This window comes from Elephas maximus, chromosome 12 (genome assembly GCF_024166365.1).
Source record: "Elephas maximus indicus isolate mEleMax1 chromosome 12, mEleMax1 primary haplotype, whole genome shotgun sequence".
Classification (NCBI taxonomy): domain Eukaryota; kingdom Metazoa; phylum Chordata; class Mammalia; order Proboscidea; family Elephantidae; genus Elephas; species Elephas maximus.
The window spans coordinates 10,521,125-10,542,899 of NC_064830.1; the positions used below are offsets into that span (position 1 = coordinate 10,521,125).

At 39.1% G+C, this 21,775-nt stretch overlaps 1 protein-coding gene across 4 annotated transcripts in view; it reads right to left on the reverse strand.

Annotated features, from left to right (window-relative positions):
• MYT1L (myelin transcription factor 1 like) overlaps positions 1–21,775 on the reverse strand; it is a 529,823-nt gene that overhangs the window by 165,145 nt on the left and 342,903 nt on the right. The gene's annotated exons all lie outside the window — the stretch shown is intronic.

Sequence of the window (21,775 nt, forward strand, 5' to 3'; positions counted from 1 at the left end):
TATAGTGTACATTTTAAAAGAAGAATGAGTTCATATGCACTACATTATAATACACTATATATACTTAACATATACGTTCATGTGAAATATAAAAATAAATATGTTGTGAAAGAGCTTTGGTTATATTTGGATTTGAATATTCCATGGATACAATTATACCTTTGGACATAATAAACAACTGAAAGAAAATGGACCATAAATGCTTATAGATGAGAAAACCCATTGCCATGGAGTCAACTCTGACTCATAGTGACCCTACAGGACTGACTAGAACTGCCCTGTAGGATTTCCAAGGAGCAACTGGTGGATTTGAACTGCCAACTTTTTGGTTAGCTGTCGAGCTCTTAACCACTGCACCATTGGAGCCCCTTATAGGTGAGAGCAACTGCACAATTTAAAGTTATTGAGTTTTGGCTTGTGTTAGTCCCATTTCCAGCGTTATGGAGAATAACCTCAGTGTTACTGATAGTCACCATTGAGTCAGCAATGAAACCAGTGAAAACTTGGGTAAGACCTTTATAGAAGCGGCTCACAATCTTTTACTGAGAAAGGGCAGTTTTTCAAAGCTACGACGTTAATTGCAGGTTTTTTTTTTTCTTCTGGAAACCCAATAAATCCCTATAAGACATGAGAGGAAAAGAAAAGGTTTTGTGGCAAAAATACTGTGGCCAAATATTCCATTTGTCTCAAGTGGGATGTGTGATTTCTATCACTTACTGTATACTTCTGTAGGGAATTCTTGCAGACGTTTATTAGCTTAGTTTTTCAACCTGGGAGTGCTGAACTGTTCATCCGGTCTTGAAACCATCTTGTGCATATTTATTTTGAGAGCCTCCTCTATGCCAGACCCTATGCTGTGTAGGAGATTCAGAGGTGAAGGGCATGGCTCCTCAATTCAGGGCACTTATGGTCCAATGGTAGGACTCAGAGAAGGCGACACACACCACTTTAGAACTATTCATCACTGGAAATCACGGTACACTGAATGCCTAGCATGTCATAAGCATTCAATACATTATTTGTTGAATAAACGGATGAAGTGTGATCAATAGTATGGTAAAAGTATGTACAATGCACTGTGTCGTGAAAAAAGAGGGGCAACAAGTCAGGGGTGCTAGGAAGTTGTCCAGGAAGACATAGCACTGGAGATGGGTCTTGATACACTGTATTTGGGAGGTAAAGAAAACCCTTTGATACATTTAAGGCAAAAAACAGAATTTGCAAAGGCATAAATATGAGAAAGAACATGAAAGGTTCACGAAGCTAAAAACAAAACAAAAGCTGGAACTGGAATGTATGAAGGTGGTGATGGACACAAGAATGGGAGAGAAGAATGGAGAGCTAGACAAGGGTCAGATCAAGCTTATGGGTTAATTATGGCATTCCAGATTTTTATGCAAGAAATAGGGAGTTATTTGAGTTCTTCCAAGGACTCCCGGATGCAATCAAATGTGCATGTCGGAAAGAGAATGGCAAGGAGCGATGAGGAGGGTAGATTAGAGAGGGTATGAGACTGGAGGTGGGGAGAGCAGAGTGCAGCTAGCGTAATTACACTGGCAGTGGCCATGGTTTGAGAAAGTATATCGAGAAAGGTAGTCATAGCACCAGACGGGAGGACAGATGGGTAAAAGAGGTGAAGAAGACCAAGTGTCTTGACTTATATTCTGCTGTACAGCTTAGACCATGGGGTGGGTATTGGGAGCATGACGCACCACTAGCGAAAGGAGGAACAAAATTAGATGTGCAGTTGCTGTGAAGTGGTGAGGAGAGGGGAATATGATAAATTTTGTTTGCGACATGATGAGTTTGGATTGCTTACAGCAGGTCTTACTGACTGAGTGACACTGGACAGATTTTCAACTTTGTACCTCAGCGTTATCATCTCACACAGTTGTTTTAAGGATGAAATGAAAAAAAAAATATATATTTAAGAGGTTAGTATAACACCTGGCACATAAGAGGTATGCAAGGGGTGATGGTGACCTATGCCTAATGATGATAATTAAAAAAAAAATAATAAATAATCTGTATTATATTCCATTGTTTCCGTTTCTATTGTATCCAAGGATCCAGTTATCCTGTGAATACATTGCTCCTTGTATCTTTGGAAACTTAATATTATACTATTTGTGTCTCTTACCAATATTTCTAAGACAGTTTAGACCTGAGCACACTAATGAAAGGAAACAGCAAAATATTTTATGTTTCTTAGGAAATGATTTCTTTTCTTACAGCTTGGGTGTATTTCATATTATAATAAAGATAATATTATTAACTTGGTGTCCAGGAGGAAGCAAATATGGTGTAGTGCCAAGAGTTGAGGGACTTCATTTCCAGCTTATTGTGGGTAAGTCCCTTCTTCAACTAGGATGTCACTTTTCTCATCTGTAGAACTGGACAGTTGGATGAGTGATTTCGAAGGCTCTGAAATACTATGACAGCTGTTCATCTGCTTTTTAAATTTTATCTTTCAAGAACATGAAAATCAAAATAAAAGTAATTATTATTATAAGCAGACAAAACTGAAGGAAAGAAATATTTGTATATATAGTTTTTAATATGAAATGAACACAATCTGGGAGTTCTTTTATGTAAACTTTGACATGTGTTGGGGGAGGATTTGAGTCAATAATCTTAGCAAAATATTCCATAGCATTGAAGGGGCTGTCCCATCCCAGCCCTTGCTATCCAACTCCATCATCTGAATTAGTCACTTGACAACTAGTGAGCACTAATTTCCATGCCAACCAGTCTTCTCTCAAGATGGAGTTGAGTGGACTTCTTATTTTAACAAATCTATTCTGTTTGTGTCGAAATAATAAATGGATGCTGTTTCAGGGTCTGCCCAAGTTTTTGTGGGTCATAATGGCTATTGTATTCTTCCCATTTCTTATCTCTCGCCTCTCAGTTCATCAATACATTGTTTGGTACAGTCTGCTCTGCATAAAAGCTACTTGAACAATAGGTATTCATTAAAAAAGATAATTAGACCCATCTCTAACAAAGTGATTAATCCAGATTGCTAAGAAATGTTTTTAAAACCGATTGATTTTATACTATTCAGTGATGTTGTTCAAAGTATCTCTCACCCTGACTTGGCAATGGTAAACTTCCTTTAGATGGTATAAGTCCAGCACCGTGGCAGAGTGCCCCTGTTTTATTATTTCTAATCTCATGTACAAATAGTTAGCTACCAAAAATTTCAAGATGGTTTACTTGCTGTTGCTCAAACCTTGCAACGGTGGTGCTGCAACACCTAGAGCAGGAGAATGGAGAGATGGTACTTTAAAACAGATGTTTCGCCTGGAGGTGAACAGAACTTGACTTCATTCATAATAAACCTCGGTCACTGAGATATTGGAAGACAATGTGTCCGGTCGATGAGGACATTTGAGGCATGGGGTCTGAGCTGTAGGACATTTTGGTGGTGGGTTTGTGGGCTGTAATGTTAGGAGATGGGAGTCTCTGGGCCATCAGGTATTAGAAGGTGGGATGTTCAGACGTCTTCCCAGTTGTTCCTCCAGTGCTCCTCCAGAGAAAGTAAGGCAACTACAATGTAGCTAAGGCTCCTCTCTTGCTTCTCTCCACATTCCCTTTCCCATTTTCATGCTGCCTTTTCTTATCTCATGATATCTACCATGGTTCCCATTCCACTAGAACCCTTTGGGGATGGAGACATGGGTGAGAGAGGAGGGACAGAAATAAAGAAGAGTAGAAGAAATGGTTGAGTAAAGAGAGTGGAAGTGTATGAGTGTGGGTCTGGAAATCAGCAATTCATGTAGAAATTCAAGTAGCAAACCAGTTGAGAGAGAGTAAAAAGGGAAATTAATGAATTAATTTGTGTTTCTGCCAGTCACAATCTGGGGTATGGTCATAATCAAACAGGCTTGGTTTTTACCGTTATAAAAAAAAAAAATTATATATGTTTCACAAACTAGGAATGTAGTCACAACAGTGACATGGAGAGAACACTGAGCCCAGAGACCTGGCTTCTAGGCTTAGCTTTGTTAACACCTAATCGGGCTACCCAGACCACGTCACTTCAACTCTCCACTTAGTCCCCGCTTTACCTATATGCAATGCGTAATGAATGGGTTAGTAATCTGCTTCCTGCTCTAAAAATTTTAAATCATTTAAATTTTCTAAATGTTTTCCTTCTTATTGTCAGAACTTACTAGCAGAGTGTAGGTTTAAATATAATTTAATCTACTTCTATCCTTACCTGGGTTGACTTTACTTTCCTATCCTACTTTTTGGAAACAATTTAGGTTAAATTTATCAACTCTTTGGAATTAGCTGGCCTCAAACTTCCAGTGTCTCCTGCCAATTCACATATTTTGAAGCTCAAGCTTTTCTCTATATCCATTAATGTAAAGTGTAAATAAAATTGACACCCCCGACTACAAATTCCCTTTTGTCACATCTCTATTTGATACATTCTCATTTACTGCCAGTTCCTGGTATCCATTTTTAATGTGACAACTACATCCAAGCCCTTAAGACAGATTTCACTCTGTTAAACAGCAGGTGGCTCAAGAACCCACTCAAATCAACAGATGCCTCGTGGTCTATGAGACTCAACAGTTTGGAATATTTCAAAGAAATGCCTTGGAACAATTCTGGAACCTGACTGAGCCTGGGTTCTCCTAAACATACACTGTGTGAACAACTTATCTGGTGACGAGATGGGCAGCAAACCTGGACAGGAAGAATTTTGCACATCTGAAGAAGAGTGGGCTATGGCTTCCCTTCCTCCTCTCTACCTGGTGTGTGTTGTAGAGCCAGCTGCTGGATGAGAGCTTAGGTGGCCTTATGATGTTCAGTAATGTTATTCAAAATGTCCCCACCCACTGCAATCACACTCAGATTCAGCTAGGCCTGTGAAGATCAATACATAGGAGTCTTTCTGAAAAGATGACAATAAAGCCATGATTCTGAAAATGTCCCCAGGTTGACAGAAATCGAGTGGAATAAATGGTAGAATCTTGGGAACAACTTAGATGCTGGGAGCCTAGGTGAGAACTCCAGTGAAATGAAATTGGCAGGTGCCATATGCAGATAGGGTCGAAACTTGACTCCATTTTTTGTAACTCATGTCATTGTCTCATTCCTTATTTCTGCTTTTTAATAGCATAGTTAGGCATCTACCAGCTGTCTGTTTCCCATAATGGCTAATGGTACCTTGATTATGATAGTTGCTAAATGAGTATTTATTGAATGAACAAACCATAGTTTCCTACATTTATTAAAAAACGAAAGCACTTATTGTACTCTATTATGAGTATGGGTTGGCCCACTGTCTTTTTCCTCACTAGACAGAGAAAATCGCCATTGTTTAATTGATTCTTATGTATTAGAGCTGTAATATCAATACTGTAGCCATTAGCCGTATGTAGCCATTTAACTACAAATTTAAAAAGATAATTACAATTAAAAAACATTAAAAATTCAATTCCTAAGTTGTACTAGTCACATTTCAAATGTTCAAAAGCCACATGTGACTACCATATTGGATAGAGTAGATAATAGCACATTTCTATCATCCTGAAAAGTTCTTTAGACATTGATATGAGAGCCCAGTATAGAGTCTGGAACCTAGTAAGTGCTCAGTAAATATTTATTTACTGAAGAAATGATGGGGAGGGCCCTGGATACTTCGGAGAAGATGAGAGAGGGACAAGGGAGAGAGGACCTGAGACAAGGAAGGTAGCTCGTAATTCTAAACCATGACTGCAAGAAAGGTGCTCTCCTGCTCCACTCTGACTCCAGCAGCTCCAGGGAATATATCCTACGAGACCATGGCAAGGTCAGGCTCAGGCAGTGCCCAGAACAAGGCCTCCGACGATCGCCGCAGCTGCTTTAAAGCAGAGGCGCTTCCTATAAGCTTCCAAATGCTTTTACACAACTCTTAGGCTAAAAGGTAATCCTGGCTGCCAAATAAATTTTATGCAATGCATTTACAGGTTTTTTGATGTTCAGTTAGATAGTCTATCCTACACTCAATGACTTTACATGATATATAATATTTGAAGATTACAATAGGAATAAATTCTATTTTTTTTACACAGCTGGAAACTTCAAAGAATTAGTAAATGTTATTACTTATAAGATCATGCTAGCTCACTAGTCAATGGCTGACAAAAATCCTCTCGCAATTTTTCAATGTGGTATCTCTGAAATAATTCTTCGTGTAAATATAAGGTATGAAAGCCAGTAGTGACTTGATTTCACAGATAATTATGCTAAATATTCTTTTCAGATTTCATATAATTTACTAGTGCCCAGTGAAAGAAAAGCCCAAACTACTTTTAACAGAGTAAAAAACAAAAACAAAACTAAACCCGTTGCTGTCGAGTTGATTCTGAGTCACAGTGACCCTATACGACAGAGTACAACTGTTCCATAGGCTATCCAAGGAGCGGCTGGTGGATTTGAACTGCTGAACTCTTGGTTAGCAGCCGAGCTCTTAATGACTTCGCCACCTGGGCTCCTTTTACAGAGCGGGGAGGAAAATAAATGGTTGAACTATAATTGGATAATCTGGGTCTTAAGTGTTTTCACCTCGTTTTAAGTTACTCAGAAACCCTGGTGGCATAGTGGTTAAGAGCTACAGCTGCTAAACCAAAAGTTGGCAGTTAGAATCCACCAGGCACTCCTTGGAAACCCTGTGGGGTGTTTGTACTCCGTCTCACAGGCAGCTATGAGTCAGAATCCACTCGATGGCCATGGGATTTTTTTTTTTTTTAAACTATGTAGTAAGTGGAAAAAAAGGTTGCCATAGAGACGATGCCACACATGGCAACCCTATGCGTGTCAGAGTGGAATTGTGCTCCATATGGTTTTCAATGGGTGACTTTTCACCAGACCTATCTTCCGAGGCACCTCTGGGTGGACTCACACTGCCAACCTTTTGGCTGGCAGCCGAATGTGTTAACCATTTGCACTGCTCCGTAACTCCACATAGTAAGTAGGTACTCAGTAATTTTTGCTGAATGAATAGATTAAGTGATTCTTTCTTCCATTTATTCAGGGACGGGGGGAATAGGTATGTATCATTCTGAGGTGGGATCTGAACTTGACCTGGAAAGATGGGTTGGATTTACATGCATGAGAGAAGATTCAAAGTCAACGTGTATGTGTGAGAGGTCTATGAAGTATATCGAGAGCTATACAAGTAAGTAAATGATGACTGGGCTAAAGTGTACATATTTACATAACTTCCCCAGGGTCATATAACTATACACTTTTTTAATCTTGGTAATTTGTTTAGTTCCTGTTAGCCTCAATTTCTTCATCTGTAAAAAGAACATAGTAATATCTATTTTATTGACATTTGAAAGGAAAATTTCTGGCTGCTGAGATTGCTTTCTTGAGTTTATCTTTGTCCTTGAAATTCCTTCCTCATTTCACATAAAGTAATCCAAGTGTTTCCGTTCCTTTAAAGCTGAAAGACTGGAACCAATACAGCCCTTGCGTGTGTGGGTGTATATACACATGAACACATATGTATATATACACATACATATATATTATATATAACCTGCCCATTGCCTCTGTCTATTCCAACTCATAGCAACCCTATAGGACAGAGTAGAACTGCCCCATAGGGTTTCCGAGGAGCAGCTGGTGGATTCAAACTGCAGACCTCTTGGTTAGCAGCTGAGCTCTTAACCACTGCGCCACCAGGGTTTCATATTACATATACATACCATAACTGCCCCCCCCCAAAACAAACCCATTGCTGTTGAGTCAATTCTGACTCATAGGGACCCTAGAGGACAGAGTAGAACTGCCAAGGAGTCCCTGGTGGATTTGAACTGCTGACCTTTTGGTTAGCAGCTCTTAACCACAGTGCTGCCAGGGTTTCCATATATATGTAGATATGTATGTAAATTTATTTAATGAATATTTACAAAGTAATGAACATAAACAAGGTTATCATTAAGAACATAGTTTCAGAAATGAAATAGGTACTAAATATCTCATACCTAAAGCAATACACTAAAATAATCACACTGGTTACATGTGGGTGGTAGAATTCTGTAATTTTGTGTTGTTTTCCCTTTTGCAATTTCTATCTTTTAAAAAGTGAGTGAGTATATATTGCTTTTATATTTATAAAAAGGTTATCAGGCAGTGACATGATTATGCACATAATACATGATTTCCATCTACATAAAAGCCAATACGAACAGAAACTATCTCAGAATGACACAACAATGAATTATGGTTTCCTTACTTCGACTTTTCTTCACTTTTTATTATTTTCCCCTAATAGCATGTTTTGAAGGAAACTTAACCATTAAAATAAACCAAAATACCCAAAAGGCCCAGACAGAAAGTTTTAGGACTTTTCAGATGTCCCCTCCCTCCCTTCCTTCTTCCTCTTGTACTTCTCCATTTGAACTGCACGTCACCAACCTTGAGTTTATCTCAAAAGCAGATGCTAAGTGGGATATCTAGAACTTCCACAATTACACACCCTTTCAGATGTATCTGCTACACTTCTATGAGATCCTTTCTTGAAATGCAACCGTCCCACTAGGCCAAGAAGTATGAGAACATGAATTTGGTCACCTAGAACTGGTATTCTGGGGACACAAGTAATACCATAAGTATTTCTTCATATTTAATCTCAGTCTCATTGATGTTTTCTGCAACATGCCCTCAGACAGAAGGAAGGCGTCAGTGAGGTGCGGAGAAGGTCTGTGTGCTTCTCAGGAAGTCTGTGAGTCAGGGCTCAAAGGATGTAGATTAGAGCAGGAGTACTTTCCTGTTCTCAAATTCTGTTAGACTGTGCTTGGGTTCTCAGTCTGTCACAGCTGGATTTATCTCCTAGCAGACATGTCTAAATCTAGTCACTTCCTGTTGCCATTATCCTGCTTGAAATCAAACAGATTTTCTTGACTTCTCTCAGGTCACTTCTCTATTCAAATTTCTTCCATAGCTATTACACACTGAATCATATTTCTACTCCTCTGCTTGATTTTTAAATTAGATTTTATTTGCATATAATTGAAGGCATCAACCTATTAGAAAACCAGTAGATCTCCAAATCTCTCCTTCAATGAATTTTCATTCCCCAAAGTAAATATTTTCAAAATTTTAACCCATTCGTTTTCTTTTTCTTTTTTTTACTTCTACCTCTCTAAAAATAATGCCAGTATGACTACTTCTTGATTTTCTAGTTTTAGACATTGCCTAACACAACACACTCCCCCATATGTGAGTGTCTTTTCAGTACTCCCATTTCCCAATGTGGTCATATGGCAATTTTAGTTAGATCAATATTCAGTTTTGATATTCTTGAGACTATGCAAACACTACAGAGCAGCTAAGCTAGGTTATACACCATGAGTATTTTTACTTTCCTATACAATTTTGATTTTCACAGCATTCATAGAGTTTTACTTTCCTTAATTTTCTATGTAACTTTCATTAATTGTTTCCCCACATCACCTCCAGATGTATCAAACTCGTCAAATAAGTTCAAATCCAATAGCCAGTCTATCAATTTCATCTTCTTGAAGGAACCTCTGTTTGAGCCTTCTCTAATATGGCCTGATGTAGGTGTGTCCTCAGCTGTCATCTTGGAATCCCCCTTCATCATTTTCATGGGAATGTCCTTCACTACTGTTATAGACTAAATTGTGTCTCCCTAAAATGTGTGTTAGAATCCTAACCCCTGTACCTGTGGATGTTTGGAAAGAGGGCGGTCCTAAATCTAATTATTTCTGAGTTATAAAAAGAGCAGATTAGACACAGAGGCACACAGGCACACACAGGGAAAAGAGATGCCATGTGAAGATCACCTACAAGCCAAGGAACCAAGGAATGCCAGAGACTACCTAAAAGTGGGGAATTGACATGACCTAGACCAATTTGGACTTTTTCTCTCCAGAACTGAGAACAAATACATTCCTATTCTCTAAAGCCACATTCCTATTCTCTAAAGCCACCCAACTTGTGGTATTTCTGTTACAGCCGCCTTAGGTGGCATAGTGGTTAAGAGCTACAGTTGCTAACCAAAAGGTCAGCAGTTTGAATCCACCAGGTGCTCCTTGGAAACCCTATGGTGCAGTTCTACTCTGTCCTTTAGGGTCGCTATGAGACGGAACCGACTCGATGGCAACGGGGTTTTTTTTTTCTTCTTCACTGTGTTCTAGTTTCTAGTGATTGTGTTGGAAAGGACAATTTTTTTTAAAATAATTTTTATTGTGCTTTAAGTGAAATTTTACAAATCAAGTCAGTTTGTTACATATAAGCTTATATACACCTTACTACATGCTCCCATTTACTCTCCCCCCTAGCGAGTCAGCCCACTCCCTCCTTCCAGTCTCTCCTTTCGTGACAGTTTTGCCAGTTTCTAACCCTCTCTACCCTCCCATCTCCCCTCCAGACAGGAGATGCCAACACAGTCTCAAGTGTCCACCTGATACAAGTAGCTCATTCTTCATCAGCATCTCTCTCCAACCCATTGTCCAGTCCCTTCCATGTCTGATGAGTTGTCTTCGGGAATGGTTCCTGTCCTGGGCCAACAGAAGGTTTGGGGACCATGACCGCTGGGATTCTTCTAGTTTCAGTCAGACCATTAAGTCTGGTCTTTTTATGAGAATTTGGGGTCTGCATCCCACTGATCTCCTGCTCCCTCAGGGGTTCTCTGTTGTGCTCCCTGTCAGGGCAGTCATCGGTTGTGGCCGGGCACCCTCTAGTTCTTCTGGTTTCAGGATGATGTAAGTCTCTAGTTCATGTGGCCCTTTCTGTCTCTTGGGCTCGTAGTTATCTGTGACCTTGGTGTTCTTCATTCTCCTTTGATCCAGGTGGGTTGAGACCAATTGATGCATCTTAGATGGCCACTTGGTAGCATTTAAGACCCCAGATGCCACACTTCAAAGTGGGATGCAGAATGTTTTCTTAATAGAATTTATTTTGCCAGTTGACTTAGAAGTCCCCTTAAGCCATGGTCCCCAAACCCCCGCCCTTGCTCCGCTGACCTTCAAAGCATTCAGTTTATCCTGGAAACTTCTTTGCTTTTGGTCCAGTCCAGTTGAGCTGACCTTCCCTGTATTGAGTATTGTCCTTCCCTTCACCTAAAGTAGTTCTTATCTACTATCTAATCAGTAAATAACCCTCTCCCACCCCCGCCTCTCCTAACCACAAAAGAATGTGTTCTTCTCAGTTTGAACTGTTTCTCAAGATCTTATAATAGTGGTCTTATACAATATTTGTCCTTTTGCATCTAACAATTTTTTTTTTTTGATCGAAGGATTTTTGATCCTTTTTATGACACTTGAGGAGCCCTGTTGATGCAGTGGTTAAAGCGCTAGGCTGCTAACCAAAAGGTTGGCAGTTGGAACCTACAAGCTGCTCCACAGGAGGAAGAGGTGGCAGTCTGCTTCTGTAAAGATTTAAAAAAAAAAAATAGTACAGCCTTAGAAATCCTATGAGGCAGTTCTACCCTGTTTTATATGGTCGTTATGAGTCAGAATCAACTTGGATGAAACCCAGCTTTTTCCTCCTCTCATTGGAAACTTTTTGGATCTTTTGTTTGACTCAGTATTCTGAGATTTCATGATGAATTCTCCTGGTGGAGGTATATGTTCATTTATTATGGGCTGAGTTGATCGTGAAAGTCAGTTCAGAGAATTTAAATTAACTTCCTGAACTATTTTCTACTCACCATTTTCTCTGTTCTCTTGTCCTGGAATTCCTGAAGTAGATTTCCTGAACTTGTTCTCTAATTTTCTCATCTTTTTTCCCTTATTTTTCTTTCATCATTTTGTCATTCTAACTTGAAGATTTCTTCAACTTTATCTTCAATCCTCCTCTTGAGTTTTTATTTTCGTTAATTTTTTTAGGCCTTAATAGTTTTGTAAATAAACTACCTTCTCATGTCTTTGAGGATATTACAAATCTTTTTTTCTTTTTTTTGAATTTTTTTCTCTCTACAGACTTTCTGTTTTCTCCAAGTTGTTTTTATGTTTTATCCTTTCCATCTCTAAACTTCTTACCAAAAAACCAAACCCAGTGCTGTCGAGTCGATTCCGACTCATAGAGACCCTATAGGACAGAGTAGAACTGCCCCATAGAGTTTCCAAGGAGCGCCTAAATTTCTTACTAGAGGATTTTTCAAATGTCTGATCTTTGGTTCCACAGATTTAAGGCTAGGACCACACATATTTAATGGTAGGATTCTGTGTTGACTCTGAGTTTCAAGTACACTTATTTGGTGCGGCCATTTTGTCATTTACCTAACATGGTAGTATAATTTTTCCTCTTGGGTTGGTGAGGTTTCCTGGAGAGGACTCTTTCAGGCTCCCAACTGGAGGGGACAATATTGATAGAAAACATGATTGGAATCCTGTGGGGGGGAGGGGGAGAGGGTTACAGATCTCAACATCCAGCACCTAAATGCCCACTGAATCCTTCTGCTTTTAGAAAAGAGTCCCTATCCTCAACTGTCCTGATGACACCAATGATGAACTCTGGTTTGTTCTCTCTAGGGAATAAATCTCTAGACTTCTTTTTTTTTAGTGCTTTAGGTGAAAATTTCCAGCTCAAGTTAATTTCTCATGCAAAAATTTATATGCATATTGTTATGTAACCCTAGTTATGTTGTTGTTGTTAAAAAAAAAAAAAGGTTGTTGTTAGGTGCCATCAAGTCAGTTCTGACTCATAAAAGAAAATATAGCGACCCTATATACAATAGAACAAAACACTGCCCGGTCCTGCGCCATCCTTACAATTATTGTTATGCTTGAGCTCATTGTTGCAGCCACTGTGTCAACCCAGCTTTTTGAGGGTCTTCCTCTTTTTGGCTGACCCTGTACTTTGCCAAACATGATGTCCTTCTTCAGAGACTGATCCCTCCTGACAACATGTCCAAAGTATGTAAGACGCAGTCTTGCCATCCTTGCTTCTAAGGAGCATTCTGGTTGTACTTCTTCCAAGACAGATTCGTTCATTCTTTTGGCAGTCCACGGTGTATTCAATATTCTTTGCCAACACCACAGTTCAAAGGTGTCAATTCTTCTTTGGTCTTCCTTATTCATTGTCCAGCTTTCACATGCATATGATGCAATTGAAAATACCACGGCTTGGGCCAGGCACACCTTAGTCTTCAGGGTGACATCTTTGCTCTTCAACACTTTAAAGAGGTCCTTTGCAGCAGATTTACCTAATGCAAAGCGTCTTTTGATTTCTTGACTGCTGCTTCCATGGCTGTTGATTGCGGATCCAAGTAAAATGAAATCCTTGACAACTTCAATCTTTTCTCCGTTTATCATGATGTTGCTCATTGGTCCAGTTGTGAGGATTTTTGTTTTCTTTATGTTGAGGTGCAATGCATACTGAAGATTGTGGTCTTTGATCTTCATTAGTAAGTGCTTCAAGTCCTCTTCACTTTCAGCAAGCAAGGTTGTTTTATCTGTATAACGCTGGTTGTTAATGAGTCTTCCTCCAATCCTGATGCCCCGTTCTTCATATAGTCCAGCTTCTCGTATTATTTGTTCAGCATACAGATTAAATAGGTATGGTGAAAGGATACAACCCTGACACACACCTTTCCTGACTTTAAACCAATCAGTATCCCCTTGTTCTCTCCGAACAACTCCCTATAATGTGACAACACACTCTCCCTTTCCACCCCAGGCTTCACGTGTCCATTCAACCAGCTCCTATCCCTTTCTGCCTGATCATCCCGCCTCTGGACAGGAGCTGCCCATTTAGTCTCATGTGTCTACTTGAACTAAGAAGCACACTCTTTACGAGTACTATTTTATGTATTATAGTTCAGTCTAATCTTTGCCTGAAGAGTTAGCTTTGGGAATGGTTCTAGTCCTGGGTTAACAGAGAGTCTGGGGCCATGTCTTTGAGGGTTCCTCTATTCTCAGTCAGATCATTAAGTCTGGTCTTTTTACTAAAATTTGAGTTCTGCAGCCCACTTTTCTCCTGCTCCATCAGGGACTCTCTGTTGTGTTACCTGTCAGGGCGGTCATTGGTGGTAGTCAGGCACCATCTAGCTCTTCTGGTCTCAGGCTGATGGCATCTCTTGTTTCTGTGGCCCATTTGTCTCTTGGGCTAATATTTTCCCAGTGTCTTTGGTGTTCTTCATTCTTCTTTGCTCCAGGTGGGTTGGGACCAATTGATGCATTTTAGATGGCCGCTCACAAGGTTTTAACCCCAGATGCCACTCACCAAAGTGGGATGCAGGACATTTTCTTAATAAATTTTGTTATGCCAATTGACCTAGATGTCCCCCAAAACCATGGCTGCCAGACCTCCGACCCTGCTCTTCTGTCCCTCAAAGTGTTTGGTTGCGTTCAGGAAACTCCTTAACTTTTGGTTTAGTTCGGTCGTGCTGACTTCTCCTGTATTGTGTGTTGTCATTCCCTCACCTAAGATAATTCTTTCCTTCTCCCTCCCTCCCCACCCTTGTAACCATCAAAGAATGTTTTCTTCTGTGTTTAAACTGTTCCTTGTCCTTTGGCCATTGACTAATTTCACCCAGCATAATGCCTTCAAATTCATCCATGTTGTGAGATGTTTCATGGATTCATCATTGTTCTTTATCATTGCATGGTATTCATTGTGTGTATATACTGTAATTTGTTTATCCATTCGTCTGTTGACGGGCACCTAGGTTATTCCTATCTTTTTGCTATTGTGAACAGTTCTGCAATGAACGTGGGTGTGCATATGTCTATTCGTGTGATGGCTCTTATTTCTCTAGGACATATTCTAAGGAATAGGGTTGCTGGATCTTATGGTACTTCTATTTCTAGCTTTTTAAGGAAGCACCGAATCAATTTCCAAAGTGGTTATATCGCTTTACATTCCCACCAGCACTGAATAAGTGTTCCAGTCTCTCCAACATTTATTATTTTGTGTTTTTTGGATAAGTGCTAGCCTTGTTGGGGTGAGATGGTATCTCATCAGTTTTTATTTTCATTTCTCTATTGGCTAATGATTGTGAGCATTCCCTCATGTATCTGTTAGCCACTTGAATGTCTTCTTTGGCGAAGTGCCTGTTCATATCCTTTGCCCATTTTTTAATTGGGTTATTTGTCTTTTTGTTGCTGAGGTTTTGCAGCATCTTATAGATTTTAGAAATTAGACCTTGTTCAGATATGTCACAGCCAAGAATTTTTTCCCAGTCTGTAGGTAATCTTTTTACTCTTTTGGTGAAGTCTTTTGATGAGCATAAGTGTTTAATTTTTAGGAGCTCCCAGTTATCTAGTTTCTCTTCTGGTATTTGCACATTGTTAGTTATAGTTTGTATTCTGTTTATGCCTTTTATTCAAGCATCTAGCATTGCCGCTATTTTTTCTTCCATGATCTCTATCATTTTAGATTTTGTATTTAAGTCTTGGATCCATTTTGAGTTAGTCTTTGTGCTTGGTGTGAGGTATGGGTCTTGTTTCATTTTTTTGCAGATGGATATCCAGTTATGCCCGCACCATTTGTTAAAGAGACTGTCTTTTCCCCATTTAACAGACTTTGGGACTTTGTCAAATATCAGCTGGTCATAGGTGGATGAATTCATGTCTGGATTCTCAATTCTGTTCAATTGTTCTATGTATCTGTTGTTGTACCATTACTAGGCTGTTTTGACTACCAACGCAGTATAATAGATTCTAAAATCAGGTAGTGTGAGGCCTCCCACTTTGTTCTTCTTCTTCAGTAATGCTTTACTTACGCAGGGCCTCTTCCCTTTCCATATGAAGTTGGTGATTTTTTTCTCCACCTCTTTAAAAAATGCCACTGGGATTTGGATTGGGACTACATTATATCTGTAGATCACTTTGAGTTGAACTGACATTTTCACAATGTTGAGTCTTCCTATCCATGAGTAAGGTATGTTTTTCCACTTATGTAGGAGGTCTCTTTTGGTTTCTTGCAGTAGTTTCTTGTAGTTTTCTTTGTAAAGGTCTTTTACGTCTCTGGTTAGATTTATTCCTAAATATTTTATCTTCTTGGGGACTATTGTAAATGGTATTGTTTTGGTGATTTCATCTTTGAAGTTCTCTTTGTTGGTGTAAAGGAATCCAACTGATTTTTGTGTGTCTACCTTGTATCCTGATACTTTGTTGAAATCTTCTATTAGTTTCAGTAGTTTTCCTGTGGATTCTTTGGGGTTTTCTGTGTATAAGATCATATCATTTGCAAATAGGGATATTTTAATTCTTCCTCACCAATTTGGATGTCTTTTATTTCTTTTTCTTGCCTTATTGCTCTGGCTAGGGCCTCCAGCACAATGTTGAATAAGAGTGGTGATAAAGGGCATCCTTGTCTGATTTCTGTCCTTAACGGAGATGCTTTCAGACTCTCTCCATTTAAGATGATGTTGGCTGTTGGCTTTGTATAAACGCCTTTTATTATATTGAGAAATTTCCCTTCTATTCCTATTTGCTGAGAGTTTTTATCATGAATGGGTGTTGGACTTTGTCAAATGCCTTTTCTGCAACAATTGATAAGATTATGTGGTTCTTATCTTTTGTTTTATTTATCTGATTGGTTACATTGATTGTTTTTCTAATGTTGAAACTTTCCTGCATACCTGATATGAATCCCACTTGGTCATGGTGAATTATTTTTTTGATATGTTGTTGAAATCTATTGGCTAGAATTTTGTTGAGGATTTTTGTCTCTATGTTCATGAGGGATATTGGCCTGTAATTTTCTTTTTTTGTGGTGTCTTTCCACGGTTTTGGTCCCAGGGTTATGCTGGCTTCACAGAATGAGTGTGGGAGTATTCCATCCTTTTCTATGCTCTGAAATACCTCTAGTAGTAGTGGTATTAATTCTTCTCTGAAAGTTTGATAGACTTCTGCAGTGAAGCCATCAGGCCCAGGGCTTTTTTTTTTTTTGTCAGAGGTTTTCTAATTTCTTCTTCAATCTCTTCTTTTGTTATAGGTTTATTAAGTTTTTCTACCTTGGTTTGTGTTAGTTTAGGTAGGTAGCCTGTTTCTAGAAATTTGTTCATTTCCTCTAGGTTTTCAAATTTGTTAGAGTACAATTTTTCATAGTATTTTGCTACAAATCTTTTAATTTCATTTTGGTCTGTTGTGATATTGCACATGTCATTTCTTATTCAGGTTATTTCCTTTCTCTCCTGTTTTTCTTTTGTCAGCTTGGCCAATGGTTATCAATTTTGTTGATCTTTTCAAAGAACCAAGAGTCTTGTTGACTCTTTCAATTGTTTTCTATTCTCTATTTCATTTATTTCTGCTATAATTTTTATTATTTCCTTTCTTCATGTGTCCGAGGGCTTCTTTTGCTGCTCTCTATTTGTTCAAGTTATAGGGTTAATGTTTTGATTTTGGCCCTTTCTCTTTTTGGATGTGTGCATTTATCACTGTAAATTGACCTCTGAGCACTGCTTTTGCTGTGTCCCAAAGGTTCTGGTAGGATGTGTTTTCATTCTCATTTGATTCTGTGAATTTCTTTATTCTGTCCTTGATTTCTTCCAAAACCCAGTAGTTTTTAAGCAAGGTGTTGTTCAGTTTCCATGTACGTGATTTTTTTTCCTTGCTTTTTCTATTGTTGATTTCTACTTTTATGGCTTTATGGTCAGAAAAGATGCTTTGTAATATTTTAGATTATGTTAATGCTTGCTTTGTGGCCTAATATGTGGACTATTCTGGATAATGTTCCATGTATGCTGGAAAAGAAAGTATACTTGGATGCTATTGGCTGGACTGTTCTTGCATATGTTTATGAGATCCAGTTGGTCAATTGTGGCATTTAGCTCTTCCGTGTCTTTATTGAGCTTCTTTCTGGATGTCCTGTCCTTCACCGAAAGTGGTGTGTTGAAGTCTTGTACGATTATTGTGAAACTGTCTATTTCTCTTTTCAATGCTGTTAGAGTTTGTTTTATGTATTCTGGAGCCCTGTCATTGTGTAGGTAAGTATTTATTATGGTTCTGTTCTCATGTTGTATTGACCCTTTAATCATTATATAGTGTCCTTACTTATCCTTTGTGGTGGATTTTGAGCTTGACTACTCTGCCATCTAGGCCCTGCCTACTAAATCTCTAGACTTTTAAAAAATCTCTGGAATGAAATTGAGTTAGTTCATCAGCTACATAGAGTAAAGAAGTAGATTGGGTTATCTGTTTCTTAAATAAACAAAAAGCCAGTTTTCTTGTTTTTAGCTCCATTGTAATCTCTACTTCTAGAAATCCCTGAGTTTTAAGGATTTCCATAGTAAAATCAAATCATCTCTCAGTTTTCTTCAGTGCTGGCCAAATATACCTCTTCTTTTTGTGGGGACAGGGTCTGCAATGTCAGAGACCACTCATCTACATCTTTTCCTGCTTCCAAAATCTTGACGCTGTTTCTTCCTTTCCTGTCATCTTCTTCCAGTGGATTTTTGCCTTGAAAAATTTTTTTTTTTTTAGATAACTGTAGTGTGTGTGGTGGGGCCAAGATGGTGGAGTAGTCAGACACTTCCAGTGTTCCCTCTTACAACAAAGACCCAAAAAACGAAGTGAACAATTATATTTATGACTAGCTAGGAGCCCTGAACATCAAAGGCAAAGTTAAAAAATCAACTGAGCTGCAGGGAGAGGGAGAGATGGTTCAGAAATGGAGAGGAGCTGCCGGACCAGAATCACTGGGAACCCTCAGGCACCATTCTCAGGAGCAACCTCAGTGGCTGGTGGCTGGTGGCTGTGTGCTGTCTCACTGGGGAGAAAGCAACTAGGAGTATATAGCACGGTGTGTATAAATTTTTGTATGAGAGACTGGCTTGATTTATAGACTTTCACTTAAAACTCACACACACACACACAAAGACTCTTGATTTGCATTGGTGCAACCTCAAAAGAAAGCTCTGGCTATCTACTTAAAAATAAAATCAGTCATTGAAAACTATGGAGCACAGTTCTACTCTGACACACATGGGGTCACCATGTCAGAGGCATCACACACATGGGGTTACCCTGACTCAGGGGCATATCTAAGTCATGGCAGGCATGGCTTGTGCCCTGAGCACCACTTTGAGGGGGTAGGTCCCACTGAGCAGTTTCTATTAACCATCGCAGTTTCCACTGCCAGCTGCGAGAGATCATGCAGCAACTTAAAACTAATACTTTCATATTTGAGAGCCTCCATGGGTCAAGGCAGGCTATGTGATCTTGCTCTGCTGAGTGCAAAAATGAAGCTGAAAAATGACTCTGAGCACGTCATAGCCCAATATTCATCAGTGAAAGTAAGGAAGGGGCAAATGTTATTTTCAAGTAGAGCCATAATATGCTAACTAAAAGATTAATGAGCTTGACTTGTATTTTTGAGCTTATGCTATAGAAGGAATCCTGGTGGTACAGTGGTTAAAGCAATCGACTGCTAACCAAAGGTTGGAGATCCGAAACACTAGCAGCTCTGCAGGAAAAAGATGTGGTAGCCTGCTTCTGTAGAGACTTACAGCCTTGGAAACCTTCGGGATTCTCATGAGTCAGAACCGACTCCATGGCAGTAGGTTTGGTTTTATTATGGTCAGATGTTTGGGTAGGGGAACAGTGACATAGTGAGGTGGGACACAGGGGGACACTTGCTCCTGGGTGCAAGTCCAAGGGGGCAGCAGATGAAGTACAGAATGACATTCCCAGGGGCCACAAATACAAAAGGCACCTGGCTGAAGCAGGAAGACGAAAGGCAGGATTTCTGCTGACGTGTCGCTGCTATCAACGTCTATTTATCCTGAAATTTTGGGGTGAGGGCACAACTTAGAGCTTGCCCCCGGGGCACTCCTTACCCTCCCTATGCCTCTACAGGGGAACAATTTCAGCGCTTTCAAGGTGCTACTTTCTGTAGGTAGTAATGAACTGGATGGCAATTTTTTTTTTTTTTTTAACAATTAATGATGTCAAGCATCTTTTCACATGTCATTTGTGTATCTTCCTTGGTAAAATGTCTATGCAAGTCATTTGCCCATTTGTTTGATTGAGTTATTTGCCTTTCTGTTGTTAAATTGTAGGAGTTCTTTATGTATTCTGAATGAAATAAGTACATCACAAAAGGACAAATATTGTATGAGCCCACTCATAAAATATCTAGAAGAGAGAAAAGTATAGAGATGACGGTTCATTAGTGGTTTCCGGGGGCGGGAGGGGTGGGGGGGGTGTGAGTCTCCATTAAGGGTGATTGAAGAACCTGAAAACACAGTGATGGTGGTTGTACACGATGAGTATCATCAATGTCACTTAATCGTATGCATAAATAATGGTAAAATGGCAAATGTTTTGTTATATATACACATATTCGTATATATTTGCCACAACAATGGAGGCCTGGTGGTGCAGTGGTTAAGAGCTCAGCTGCTAACTAAAAGTTCAGCAGTTTGAGTCCACCAGCTGCTCCTTGGAAATCCTATGGGGCTGTTCTATTCTGTCCTATAGGGTCACCATGAATCGGAATTGACTCGATGGCAATGGGGTTATCATCATCATCATCATCATAATAAACTCAGACTATTTACTGTCATTTTAGTGAGGTTTTGGAAGTCAGTGGAAGCTAACAAGTATGTTCAACCAGTCATCTTTAACATGGACATGGTAAAGTTAATTTTTCTAACCTTCAAACATTTGGAGGCACCCTTCCTATATAATTTCAGATTCCTCTACATACCTACATTTATCTTGTATTATAGTCAGTCCATCTTTCGTCATTCTCATTCTACAATTCTGTGTTTATTCAGGACCTCTCTTTTCTGGAATGCCCTTACCTACTGATCCTTTAAGACCTATCTCAACTTCTGCCTCTTCCATAAAATCATTCCTGATCAGTCTAGGATTCGGGATCATCTATCTTTATGAACTCTGTTCCACTAGATTTCTGTACCACCATGTACGTAGCACCTAATTTTAAACTACGTTATATTGTCGTTGACATTTTCATGAAAGCTTGTCTTATCTCTTCAATTTAACTGTTTTTTCCTTGGCTTTAGGGACCATGTCATGTAATTAATTATTCTAAATTCTCACTCTGCCAAATGAAGCGGTCGGTAACCAATACACGTGTTTCTATTGATTGATTTTATTGCCATATTTGGTACTGGCCTACCAGCCATTAGGTTTGGTTCTCCCAACCTTTGTCTTTCAATAAAATGCTGTCTCTTTCACTCTATAAAACCAAATTTGCTATACTTGCTACTTACAAGACTAGACTGTTGAGAATGTTATGATACAGTTATTCCGGGGTCAATCTACTTCTTGGCAATAGGGTAGACACATTATGCTGCGTATAAAATATTTAAACTACCTTAGTGCTCTTTAAGTGACTTTCTATTTTAGCTTAAAACCTCAGATGGTTAACAGGGCTTCCTAAAGTGGCCAGTTCATTAACAGATAGTGACATACATACTAGGAGACACTACTTTCTAATGAAATACCCTAAGAACAATGAGAATCTGGAGAGGGAAGGATCTTTGAAATCACTTAATCCATCTTTTTACTTAGAAAATGAAGCTAAGCCCCAGAGAAAGATCTATTGACACACGTAGTGAGGTCAAGAGTCAGTTAACAAAAGACCAGTGTCTCTTCACCTCATCTCCTGGCCAAACTATAAGTTGAAATAAATATTAGCAAAAGCAAGCAAACAAAACAAAACCTCTATTGTGGACATACATCAAACATTGTATTTCTCATACTCACTGTCTGTTAAACATCATAGTTATATTTGCTTAAAAGACTAAAACCAGGGAGAAAATTACTGAAAACAAACACTACACTTGCAGCTAGACAGTCAACAACATATCAATCTTATCTTTCTGAAT